The following is a 12,137-nucleotide window of genomic DNA, read 5'->3' as shown; positions in this document are numbered from 1 at the left end:
GAAACTCTAGCAGTTTGCTCAGATGTAAACATGCAAAAGTGATTTCCATCATAAACGGTCAACAATAGCTATGCTTATAGATGTCTACTAACAGATCCCTAAACTAATCACCATGACTAACCATGTTTATACTAAATACATTGTTTTTAAATCCCTAAACTTCTCAACTGTCTCCGCTAACCAGATTCTCGGAAGCAAGAGGGGGAGGGACTGCATATAAGGGCTACAGGCTCTATACATTGGGAGAAGGAGACGACAGGCAGACTGACGAATAAAGAGAGATCAACAGAGGGAGAAAAACACCAAGCAACCATCATTACCACGGCCAAGCCAATACACAGACCTTTATTCAAGGCTGCATGACCCCAGGAGAGGGCAGAAAAACAGACAGAATAAAGGAAGCGACTATGAGAGAGAGAAGGGAGGCCAGTCAAGAGTCTGACAGAGGGAAGACTGAAGAAACTATGGCTAGAGTTTCTTTGTCTGTGTGTGTGTGCGCATGTGTTATGATCCTTCCCCCATTCTTTTGTTTACACTGTGCTCTTTCACCCTCAATTTATTTATTCTAAATAAACACAGGCTGTTACTCCCTTTCCCAAGAGATCTCATCAGTCTGATTCCAGCAGGATCCCTACTCAATTAAATGCTACACTGGTGTTAACTGTGGGATGCAGGAACCCTAGCATGCATTTGGAAGCCTGTAGCCTGGTGAGCAAGTCCAAGGGAAGACTTGAGGCTGGCAGGGGAGAGTGTTGCATGCATGGGGGTAGAGGTCAGGGCTGGTAGGTGACGTATCATATTCCTTCTAATTTAAGACACACATCTGTAACCCTTTTTTGCTTCTCAAAAATAGCCTGTGTTTTAAATTTGAGTACTGTGTAGTGATGCGTATATTAAAATTGCTAACAAAAGACGTGACAACCCGAGCACAAAAACAGCAACATGACTGACTGCTGAGAAAAGACCAACCAAGTTTCCTGAGGAATTCCAAGAGAAACATTTACATTTTCAGCATTTCTAACAAACAGTACCAGCTTGGAGAGATTGGAAAAGCTGATCAGACCCCCAGATTTTTCGACATACCAAGCAATACCACAGTTCAATGCTTTTGTGGTTGCTGGGTTACATGATGCCTGATGCCGTGAAGTGTTGTGTCGTGCTTGCTGATGCCAGGTTGTGTGATGCTGTACGTGAGTGGTGGTATGTGTACGATAGAGATGCCATCTTAAGTAAGCTCCATGGTTAATGTATAACACTGTTTCATGTCAGTTTTGTACGATACAACAGCGTAATTGAGGTTGTATCTTTGTAAATGCATATTTATTTGATGTTTTATTTTTTCCTCAAATTGAGGGTGGTCAATTTGGGCTGCATCTTAAATTTGAAGCAAGGGAGCCTGGCTGTTTTGTACAGCGGTATCGGCGTTATGCTTCAAAGCAAAAGATCCCAGGTTCACATCCAACCTCTGCCTGTGAGAAACCCCTGCCTACAGGAACTGATGTTCTCCACTATATATATATATATATATATATATATATATATATATATATATATTCATGAATGTTACTGTTCAATGCATACTTTTAAAATATCCTGGAATTATCCCACATTGTAGATATTACAAGACAAGAATAATTAACAAAAATGATACCAACCACTAATATTTAAGAACTACAAGTATACCTAAATGTTAAAACATTTATAAAACAGATGCTACTAGAACAATACATGAATGTTTTTTCTTAACCACAGTAACCAGTCACATTGAATCACTTTGGTGACATTATATAATTCAAGCTTAGCTAAAAAGCAGTGGTTAGAAGAAAGGGACATATAAAGTTAAAATGCAAACAATGTTCCTTGGAGAACTGTTATGTATGCACAATTAGAAAATAACACAAAACAGGCAAGTTAGTTTGTAGATACAAAGACAGTACATTGCACTGTCCATTTCCTTATAATGGTTGGAGTTGTTATTTATTATCCAGATCAGAAAATCTCCATATCTTCAACTTCCTCAGAAACAGTTAATCTATTTCAAGATTCATGTATTGGATTTGTTCTTCTTCAGGAGCACTGTTGTCGTAGATTAAACTGTCTTGCAAAGAATCCAAAGCATTAGAAATGCCAAAGACAAGGAGTGATTTCTCAATCCAATCAATTGTCTGGGGTTCAGGAGATTTCACTTTTTCTCTGCCTGCTGCCTCATACAGCAGTTCTCAAACTGTGGGTCGCTTCACAAGTGCCTTATAATGGGGTCCTGAATACATGCACAATTAAAAAATATACATTTTAGTTTAAAAAAAAAAAAGGTATGTCAGCAGTAAAAAACAAGAACCCGCCTTAAAAAGCAAGTGTGAATGGGGTCTTACAACCGGTTATCACCAGCCATCTGGACAGCCTTCAAGTTCAGTTTTGAGAGTACTTTCCTGAAAAGGATTGGAAAGCAGAGGGGTGGAGTAGAAACCCCTTTATTGCAGAACTAACTGCAATTTCTCGTTTGACAATTACAGCGGAACAAGAATGAAGGACCTTTCTTGTAAGGAGACACTGAAGCATGTATTTTCTCAACAACCTCTTGCTTTCGTTTGGATTTCTGTAGGACAAGAATACCCAGAGCTATCATCTGCAGCTCTGAAAGCGCTCATGCATTTCCGTGTCCATCCGTGTGACCCCTCCCATTAAGTTAATAACGTCATTTTGTATTTTTTTGTATTTTACTTTTTACTTTTTAACTGTTGGCTGTAAAAAAATCTTGCGATTTGTATTGTGAATTAAAAATAACCAATGGCTATGGATTAGTTTTGTCGATATTGCCTTGCAGTGCATGTTTTACTCATCAGTAATAACCAGTCTGCATTAACACAGGGCAGTGGGGTTGCATAGTCATTTTTAATGCTAGAAGGGGGTCGCAGTACAACGAAGTTTGAGAACCGCTAGCCTAATCCATTCAATCCAAGACTGGTGCGTGTTTACATAGTTGTTCAAACATATATCCAGAGGCCATCCCAGATCTGTTTTTAAAACACACCATCAGTTCCTCATTCGCAATGCAAGTGAAAATAAATGTAGGTGGTACCCTGACTTTGGGTTCATACTCTCATTTAAAGATTATCATTGGTGGGGGCTGTTAAATGTCACATGATGACAGATCTTACCCGTTATTTTAAGTGTCTTGTTTGGAACGATATGAAAGCAGCACAGTGTTTTATCCATGACTCCCATCAATGCTTGTTGGTAGCCATTCTTTTGTTAAGCATTCCACACAAATTTACAGAATTTACTCTAAATTGGCCCAAGAACACTTATTTTGTTTAAAGGGATTGCGATGTTGACAAACTTCAGTAACTCTTGTAGCAGCTTTACATTTATCAGAACGGGAAACTTTGTTATAACATCCATGTCTTTTGGTGTTCTTTCCTGAGGTAATGAAAGGGGTGACATCCTTTCTCCTGCTGTTCCATTTCTCACCTTTTCTGTGGTGGCTCAAGAATAAATAATGACTTGGATCGCATTATTGAGGAGTTTGGTGATAAAACGAGTGATTGGTAGAGTATCTACGTATAAAGAAGTCTGTGAAAAATATACTTGGGCCTAAGTGCATTCACATATGTGGCTGAAAAGGAAGCCTATATTGCGGCGAAGTGCTTGTCGGGAATGTAAACAGTGACATAAACACTGCATTCCCGGAAGTCAACATAAGAGAATGAGCTGGGAAATTTTCATACGTAAATATGGCAATCTTATTTTTTGCAACACTGTTGGTACTATACTTATTGCATAAGGCGTGTGTTGACAGTGCAGTCGGTTACTGTGGAAAGAATATCACAGACATTTGCAGAGCTCTTTGAGATGTTATAGTAATAAAATAATGACTTGGATCACATTATTGAGGAGTTTGGTTATAAAAGTGAGTGATCAGAGTATCTACGTCTATAAAGAGGTATGTGAAAAATACAGCGAAGAAGGGTTGGGGCTTGACTGGAGATGCAGTACTGGTGTCTGTTGGAAAAGCTGTGCCTTTTAAACCTGTTTTACTCTGAAAAAAAAAAAATTAAACAACGTGTGTAAAATAAACCATGCATGTGAAAATAAACTGGACCTGGCACACTTGACAAGAGCTGACTAAATGGACTGCAAAGTATTAAGCCTAATAGGCGATGGGGAACATTAAACCCATCAGTTTTATCTCCTATAACCTATAGACAAAAATAAAGTATCCTAAATGAATGAGGAAAAAATTGTTCTGATACATTTTTTGATTTTTTTCTTGAAATCAATCATAATTTGTTTCCTTCACACCACCAAGGCACTGTCTGCTAATGACTTACATAAATTGTTTAGACTGACAACCGCCATGAACAGTACAAATGCCAAGAGGTTCAATGTTAATAACGGGGTCAGATTCAAATTAACCTTGTCCCTTCTCCTTATCAACTCATTACACATTTCATACCATTTCCTTACTAAATTTCTGGCTGAAACAAGAACAACCTGACTATGGTGTGAAAATGACAACCACTTTCATGAAGAATGTTTGTCGTCATCTGCAGTCTGACAGTTTGGTAAAAACTCTTGCCATGTCAAGGAAGAGGTTCAGCAGTTGCATCTCATTCTATTAGTTTTCCAAACAGTAATCAATTTCAGCACAACAAAAATAACAACATGTCTTTATCCTGTAACCCTTAGTGCATAGGAGTCCACATCTTGTGAGTTGCTGGAAAGCCTTACAGTACCCACATCCGTTTATAGCTAGGTAATGTGGCAATCATTACCACATATGATTGAACTGCTGTGAAAGATCATCAGTGATCGTGTCCTGTTCCCAAACGGGATCAAGAACAAGCAACCAGACACATGGTGGGAGCTTTGTGTGAACTTGATACCTAGTACTTCCTAATCCAGTACCTTAATAATAGTGTACAAGGGCCAGGTCCACATATGCAAGCAATTAATGATCGCAAATATTTACCTTAAGTGCATTACCTACTTTATATTATTTTTTTATTATAATATTGTTATTACAGTACCCCCCCCCCCTCCCCCATAACATTTTAGCCAGGACCCTTAGGTAAGAGGCAATCTGTGTCCCGCGCAATGGCATAAGAATGCAAACGGGAGCCATGATCATACTGCCTTATAACCTGTACCGCAGTAAAAAATGACACCTTATAAACAGCTACCATGGTTTATATTACAAAATCATATGAATCCAGTCAATGTTCAAAATACATGTGTAGAATTAGACAGCATAAATTCTCCTAACAAGCTACAAAACACAGATGACCCAGTTGCTCATTAAGTTCATTGATCTTTTATTCTGCTTTCCACTTTCTCATGCCAGAATGCAGTTTTAACAAACTGTGTCCTTGTGGCAAAGTGCCCGCCCCTGTGTGTATTTTCTGTTATATGTTGTGTGTTAATGTTGGTATATAGTCATTGGTACACAGGATATAAACGGTCTGTGTAACACAAGTGTTTAAAATGTATATTTGTATTTTGTCACAAGGATTGCACAGCACTTCACGTGCAAGTAAAACGTAATAATATGAGAGCACAGGGAATTGCACTTTATTAATTCACGTGCAGTGGTACTGCGACTCCAATTGAATGATTGATTTGCAATCGATCTTGGTACAGCTGAATAAAAGCTACATGTTTTCACCCACTCGGGTTGTGTGTTCGGTGAGTGGAGAATGGGATTGGAGACGGAGGTAATTTTAATCTTATTAAGAAAAATAGAAGCTCACCGTGTTTTGTCTGTATAGTCCATTTTGTTTGTCTCTTTGTATTGGCAAATGTGCCGTGTCCTGTGTTTTTGTTTTGTTATAAACCTTTTATTTACTGTCTGTTCATTCACTAAATGCTGAGTGAAACCATTCGCTCAGCTCCACCAAACTCCACCTCTCTCTGTCGTTTATTTCCTGGTTCCTGTTTCTGGTCTGACGTCCCCCACTCCGGGGGGGATACTATATACTAATACGAAAAAAATCCTTCTTCTACCAGATCAACAATATCAAGTTGAAATAAACTGCTTATCCAAGTAAACGCAATCTTGTCTCTAATAAGCTGGAATCAGGCTACATACAAAGCAAACAAAGAGAGGTGAGGGGGATGTTTTGTCACATTTTTTAATATGGTTTATTTAGTACTGATTCTATATTTTGAAAGAAAACAAAAACTTCTATAATTATTTCTAAAACGCTTGCAATATATATTCTCTATGGATGTTGCATGTGATATACTTTATATATAGTGAAAAAACTAACTCAATTTTGTACATCTTTTAGAAATTGGGCACTTTTAACAGAATTGCAGCCACTTACGGAGCCCTTCACATCTGTTGCACCAGGGCTTCTGTTAAAATAGCTGTTAAAGCAAGTTGTGACATTTTCTCACCTATTACAATGTCTGTCAAATAGCAGAATTTTTTACTACTCAGGGGACCAGCTACAAAATCATCTTTATTGGCAGGGGAATGAACTGCTCTTACTGTTATACCCTATATATATATATATATATATATATATATATATATATATATATATATATATATATATATATATATATATATATATATATATAGTGCTGAGAAAAAGTTTGTGAACCCCTTAGGATTTTCACATATTTTAAACCTAAAATGTTATTAGATCTTAATCTAAGTCTTAATAATAGATAAAGATAACCTCATAAAAACATGATACTTTTAAGAGGCTTCACACCTATTGCTCCAGGGCTTCTGTTAAAATAGGTGTAAAAGCAAGTTGTGCCATTTTCTCACCTATTACAATGTCTGTCAAATAGAAGAATTTCTTACTTCTCAGAGGACCATCTATAAAATTATCTTTTTCGACAGGGGAATGAAGTGGTTAATAAATATGGGATTATCTAGCATGCGCCTTATCCTTTAGTAAATGAGGCTCTGTGGGGGTTATTTTCAAAGGAGATCTACTGGAGGATAGTGCTATATGCCATTATTTCTATTAATATTTTCTGCACCTCTGTTTTTCCCACCAAATTTTGTATTTTCTAAAGGTGCAGAAAAAAAAATGGCAGGAAATCTATCCACTAGTTTGGAACACGATTTACTTTTGGTGGAATATATAATGATCTGAGAATCGTGCCCATTTTCCAAACATCAAAGTGGTAGATCATTTACATTTCCAGCAGTTTCCTTCTTCCCGTCTGCTTCAGAATGGTCAATAGTCTATCCGCCAGGAAAAAGAGTGACAGCACTTCAGATCATAGGCACAACTACCGTGCCCCCCTTAACTTTTTCAGGCACCCTTCATGTCCCCCTCAAAATTCAGGCTGTCCCATTTTCATGGGAAAGCTACTGACATGAACCTAGCGTGTTCAGAATGACACTGTGTATATGTGTTAGCAGCTTGTATAGAACAGTTAATGAAATCATTTTAATATGCTTTTTTTGAGGTTTTTTTTTTAGCCTATAAAGTTACTGATGCACATCCCCAGAATATTTCAGAATATGAAAAGCAATAAAAAGAGGAAAAGCTAAATATCCTGGCTTAACAAAAGCACATTTTAGAAATTTGGAATTTGATTGTGTGGATGGACATTTTTACCGTAATGTATGTATTTTCTTTTTAAATCTGTGTGCTAATATAATTATGTGAAACTGAGCAGCTGCAAATTATTAAAAAAAAATAAATAAATAGCGTATACGTAAATTTTACTGAAGGTTTAAATTGTTTTGGGTAATTGTTTGGTAGGACAGTTTATAGTTTCCAGCTGGCTTACTTTATTTGGGATAAAAAGAGCATGGCATTTATTTACACACATCCCCCTTTGTCTTTCTAAATGTACATTTGTATATGAATAGGGCCCTACCAAATTCACGGTACATTTTCGTAAATTTCATGGTCATAACATTTTAAAAATCTTAAATTTCACGGTTTCAGCTATCTAAATCTTAAATTTCACAGTGGTGTAACAAAGTATGAAAATGTAGTTAAAAACGGCAAAATACAAACATTTAAAGCCCTGAAGTTAACAAAAGCATGTGACTAACAAAGCAGAAATCCTAAAAGAAAATAAAACTGAAATCCAGAGAATCGTTCTATGATTGTTGTGTTTGTGTTATTGTTATTATTTAATTAAAAAAAAATGTCTCTGTGTCCACGGAGTTTGATGGAATTGACAGACAGCGCCAAGCTAGGGATGAGTCTGTAGCTGGACAACATATTCAGAGGCTAAACTATAAATGTGAAGTCTCTGAAATTACTGACATATTTATTTATTTTGTCCTGCGGTGCTTTTAATGCATTATTCTGCTCATACTACTACTTGGTATATATTTGGCTTCCAAATTCATGATTCGCTGCAGTAATGATTGTAGCACTTTTTGATTTATTTTGGACACACATTTTAAAATGTAAGTCTAATCTGACTTGCCTCACTACTACCAGTTTAGATCCGTAGGTCATACTAAACCCGCCCCGGATGCCCGTGTCTACCAATCAGGTAGTAAAGCCCAGTTATTGGCTGTTGTCAATCAGTAAATCCTGTCCAGTTGATCATGCTTTCTTTTTTTTAAATTGAAACAAGCTAACAATCGCATCAGGAACCTTTAACTGTACATATAACTTAACTGGATTTTAGTGCAAGTACACAAAACAGACCAAATTTCACGGTGCAGAATGTATTTCCCAGTCCATGTCACATTTTTCATGGCAGTAAAATGGGTAGGGCCCTATATATGAATACTAACTGTGAAATGCCAGCCACAAAAGCGACTGTTTAATACATGCTTTCAAAAGTTCTTAACAAATTGATGCAATTGTAATTGCCTGCAGCTTTAGTACATCGCATTACAATATCTTTGATCCCTCATTTGCATTATCTCCACCCTGTTTTTGTGAATTTCTGCAGGAACACCCAAAATTACATATTCTTTTAAGGCTAAAGTGCAAATAAGAACTATGGCTGCAAAGCATTCGTTAAAATGATGCTAACAGCATTGTGTTTGTTTCATACATTTCATGCTACACTTCCTTCCGGTTTGCATGTGGTTTGCAACAACTGCAACAGATGCAACACTTCACTACATCTAGCCCAAAGTCTGTTCTCTGGATTAGAATAAAGAGTCATCACTTCTGAGACTTGCAGCATAGAACTCTGTTGGTTTATCATTAGCTCATTTAAACCTACAAGAATTTCAAAACATGATGCTATCAGCTCTCCACATGGGCTCTTTATGAAAACATAATAGATTGTAGTGTTTTAGTGGAATGGTTCATTTGTTTTCAAAATATAAAAAAAAGTTTTTCAATTTACAAATTGAACATTACAAAACTGTACCTAAAAGGCCTTAATTAAATACAGTATGGTGGGCTAGATTCTCAAAGCTAATGTATTGACTCATTCATCATTAGCACAATGTATGTTTAGAAGCGAGAAACACACCCAATACAGTTTACAAAACCAACAATAAACAAGTAAGATTTTTAATGCAGGGGCTTGAATGATGTATTAAGTTGTTTCTTATTTGTTTTATATATTTATTTGATTTTATTTTCATTCAGGAATCTAACCAAGTGTGTGCTGTATTCTACTGGTGTTTCCAGTTTTGTTCAACCAAAGACAACACAGTAAATTTGGAGAGCAATACAATTAATTACTTTGGCATACATTGACAGAGCGAGGCCAACAACAAGAAACACTGCCTGCAGAAAATACTGTCAAAAAGTATTGCAAGCCCTTTGAATATGTAATCCTCAATTTCAGATATCAGCAATTCTATTACTTATATCAGTAATATTTTGTTGATATCAAACTATAACTTTTGATATCAGCAATTCTAAACATTATTTTTGATATAAACAATGATAACTAATGAAGATCCAGTCAGAATTTTTGATATAAATGCAAACTTCCCTCGTATAAACTTCATAGTGTAAAGCCTCTTACTGTATACTATGTTCTTATATTTGGTTAAGAAAAAAAAAGAAAAAAAAATGTAATTATGGGTAATTTAAACGCGCTAGCCAAAGATATTCTATTACACCATCCAGGGATATAAAGAGAGCTCTGAACTTTTTTCTATTGAGTCAATGGAGCAGTGCCAGGTTGAGTTGCTTTGAGATGGTTTTATCTATGTTTACTACTGCAGTAAATAAAATATTTTGCTATATATAAATGTGATACTGCAGTCACAAAACATTTTTACTGTGCTAGAAAACCTGGTAAGAGAAGTTCATGTATCTTATCAATTACATTATGTCATCATTCACAGGTTAATATATTTCTTCCATGGACCCTGAGCAACATTGAAACTTTAAGGGCTCTATTTAGCAAATATGTGTGCTTGGGAAAAAATGACAGCGTTAGCTGTCTCATGCATGGGCTAACACATATCAAATGGCGAATCATGCATCCAGCCAATCAAAGCACAGTGGGGGGAGTAAGTTTCCCTTTTAGAGCACCGTGCATCTGCGATAGTGAACAGAGTGTATTTTGAAACAAAAAAAGAAGGAAGACAAAAGCGCAATTTTATTTTTAAATGTCCAGCAGCCCAAGTAAAGAGGATGACCAAGCTCCTCAAGGAAGGCTACACAATTTTTTTTTAGCAGGTTCAGAATCTGTAATCTGTAATTCCCTCAAACCCTGTAATCTTTCCTCTCTAAGTTCAACATCCATGTAGTGTTCTCTCAATTACAGTACGAGCACATTTAAAGGTACGCTATACCTCTGTTCGGCAGGGGTGGTGGGGTTGAGCAGCAGTGTCAGTAGCCACTGCTTCAGTGTCCCCTATCAACCAGCCTCTCAGACTGTCTCAGACTGTACTGATGTGTGTACCTTAGTACTACAAGCAAACAGTGTGCTCTCCGCATGTTTCCTTCCAGGTCAGCCTGAAGACAGATGTCAGTGATTGTTTGTTGAGGCGAAATTGCTGCACAGATTGTGCCTGTCAGCCAGGCTCAGAAAAGACAGATGACTTCTAAATATTTGGGGACGTCTCCTCCTCCTCCTGTCTTTGTCATGAGAAATTATTATTATTATTATTATTATTATTATTATTATTATTATTATTATTATTATTATTATTATTATTTCTTAGCAGATGCCCTTGTCCAGGGTGACATACAATTGTTACAAAATCACATTACAAAGTATCACATTAATTCAGCACATCTTATTTCTCTCTCTCTCTCTCTCTCTCTCTCTCTCTCTCTCTCTCTCTCTCTCTCTCTCTCTCTCTCTCTCTCTCTCTCTCTCTCTCTTCTTTGCCTGCTTTCCTGGTAGTTTCACCTATATTTATAGTCGACCATGTAATCTGTGCTCAGTTTGGACCTGGTTTTCACATGTCATCTGAAATGCAAATGCTAACACTGTTGATGGTCTGCTAAATCGCTACATTTGTATGTAAATGAGGACACTGACAAAATTCAGCCCATGTCCAGCACTAATGCTGACTTGCCAAGTGGGCACTAAAACACGGTTGCTAAATCAAATATGTGGGCAAAGTCTGTTTGCCTACACGTGCGCCTGCTTTTGGTGTGCTAACTTTCCAATTGCCTTAGGGGTTTTCAAACGTTGCTAAATAGGGCTCCAAATGTTTAAAAAATTGTAAACTAAGAAAATAAGTCCACTCCAACACATCTGCATAGGCACTCTATAGAAAACTAATGCTGGAGCTCTCTTTGCAAACCAGATGTTCATTAGTATGCATTTTTCACCCCCGGTCTGATTTTCTACATTTTTGCATATTTCTGACATTGAATGTTATCAGATCTTCAACCAGAATCTAATATTAGATAAAAGGGATCCTGAGTGAACAAATAACACAACATTTTGATACTTATTTAAATTTATTTATTAAACAAAGTTATGCAACACCCAATGCCCCCATGTAAAAAAGTAATCGCCCCCTTAGACTCAATAACTGGTTATGCCACCTTTAGCAGCAATAACTGCAACCAAACGCTTCCTGTAGTTATTGATCAGTCTCTTACAGCACAGTGGAGGAATTTTGGCCCACTCCTTCATGCAGAACTGGTTTTCGAGCATAAGCTGCACGTTTCAGGTCCTGCCACAAATCTCAATGGGGTTTAGGTCTGGACTAAGCCATTCCAAAACTTTAAATTTCTTGTTCTTCAACCATTCTAATTTAGACT

General features: G+C 36.9%; 1 protein-coding gene across 2 annotated transcripts in view; it reads right to left on the bottom strand.

Moving 5' to 3' along the window:
• LOC121314306 (corticotropin-releasing factor receptor 2) overlaps positions 1-12,137 on the bottom strand; it is a 103,135-nt gene that overhangs the window by 67,655 nt on the left and 23,343 nt on the right. The window lies entirely within an intron of this gene.

The sequence above is a fragment of the Polyodon spathula genome, chromosome 4 (genome assembly GCF_017654505.1).
Source record: "Polyodon spathula isolate WHYD16114869_AA chromosome 4, ASM1765450v1, whole genome shotgun sequence".
NCBI classification, from domain to species: Eukaryota; Metazoa; Chordata; class Actinopteri; order Acipenseriformes; family Polyodontidae; genus Polyodon; species Polyodon spathula.
Note: the sequence above shows the minus strand (reverse complement) of the source record. Positions and strands in the feature narration are given on the sequence as shown.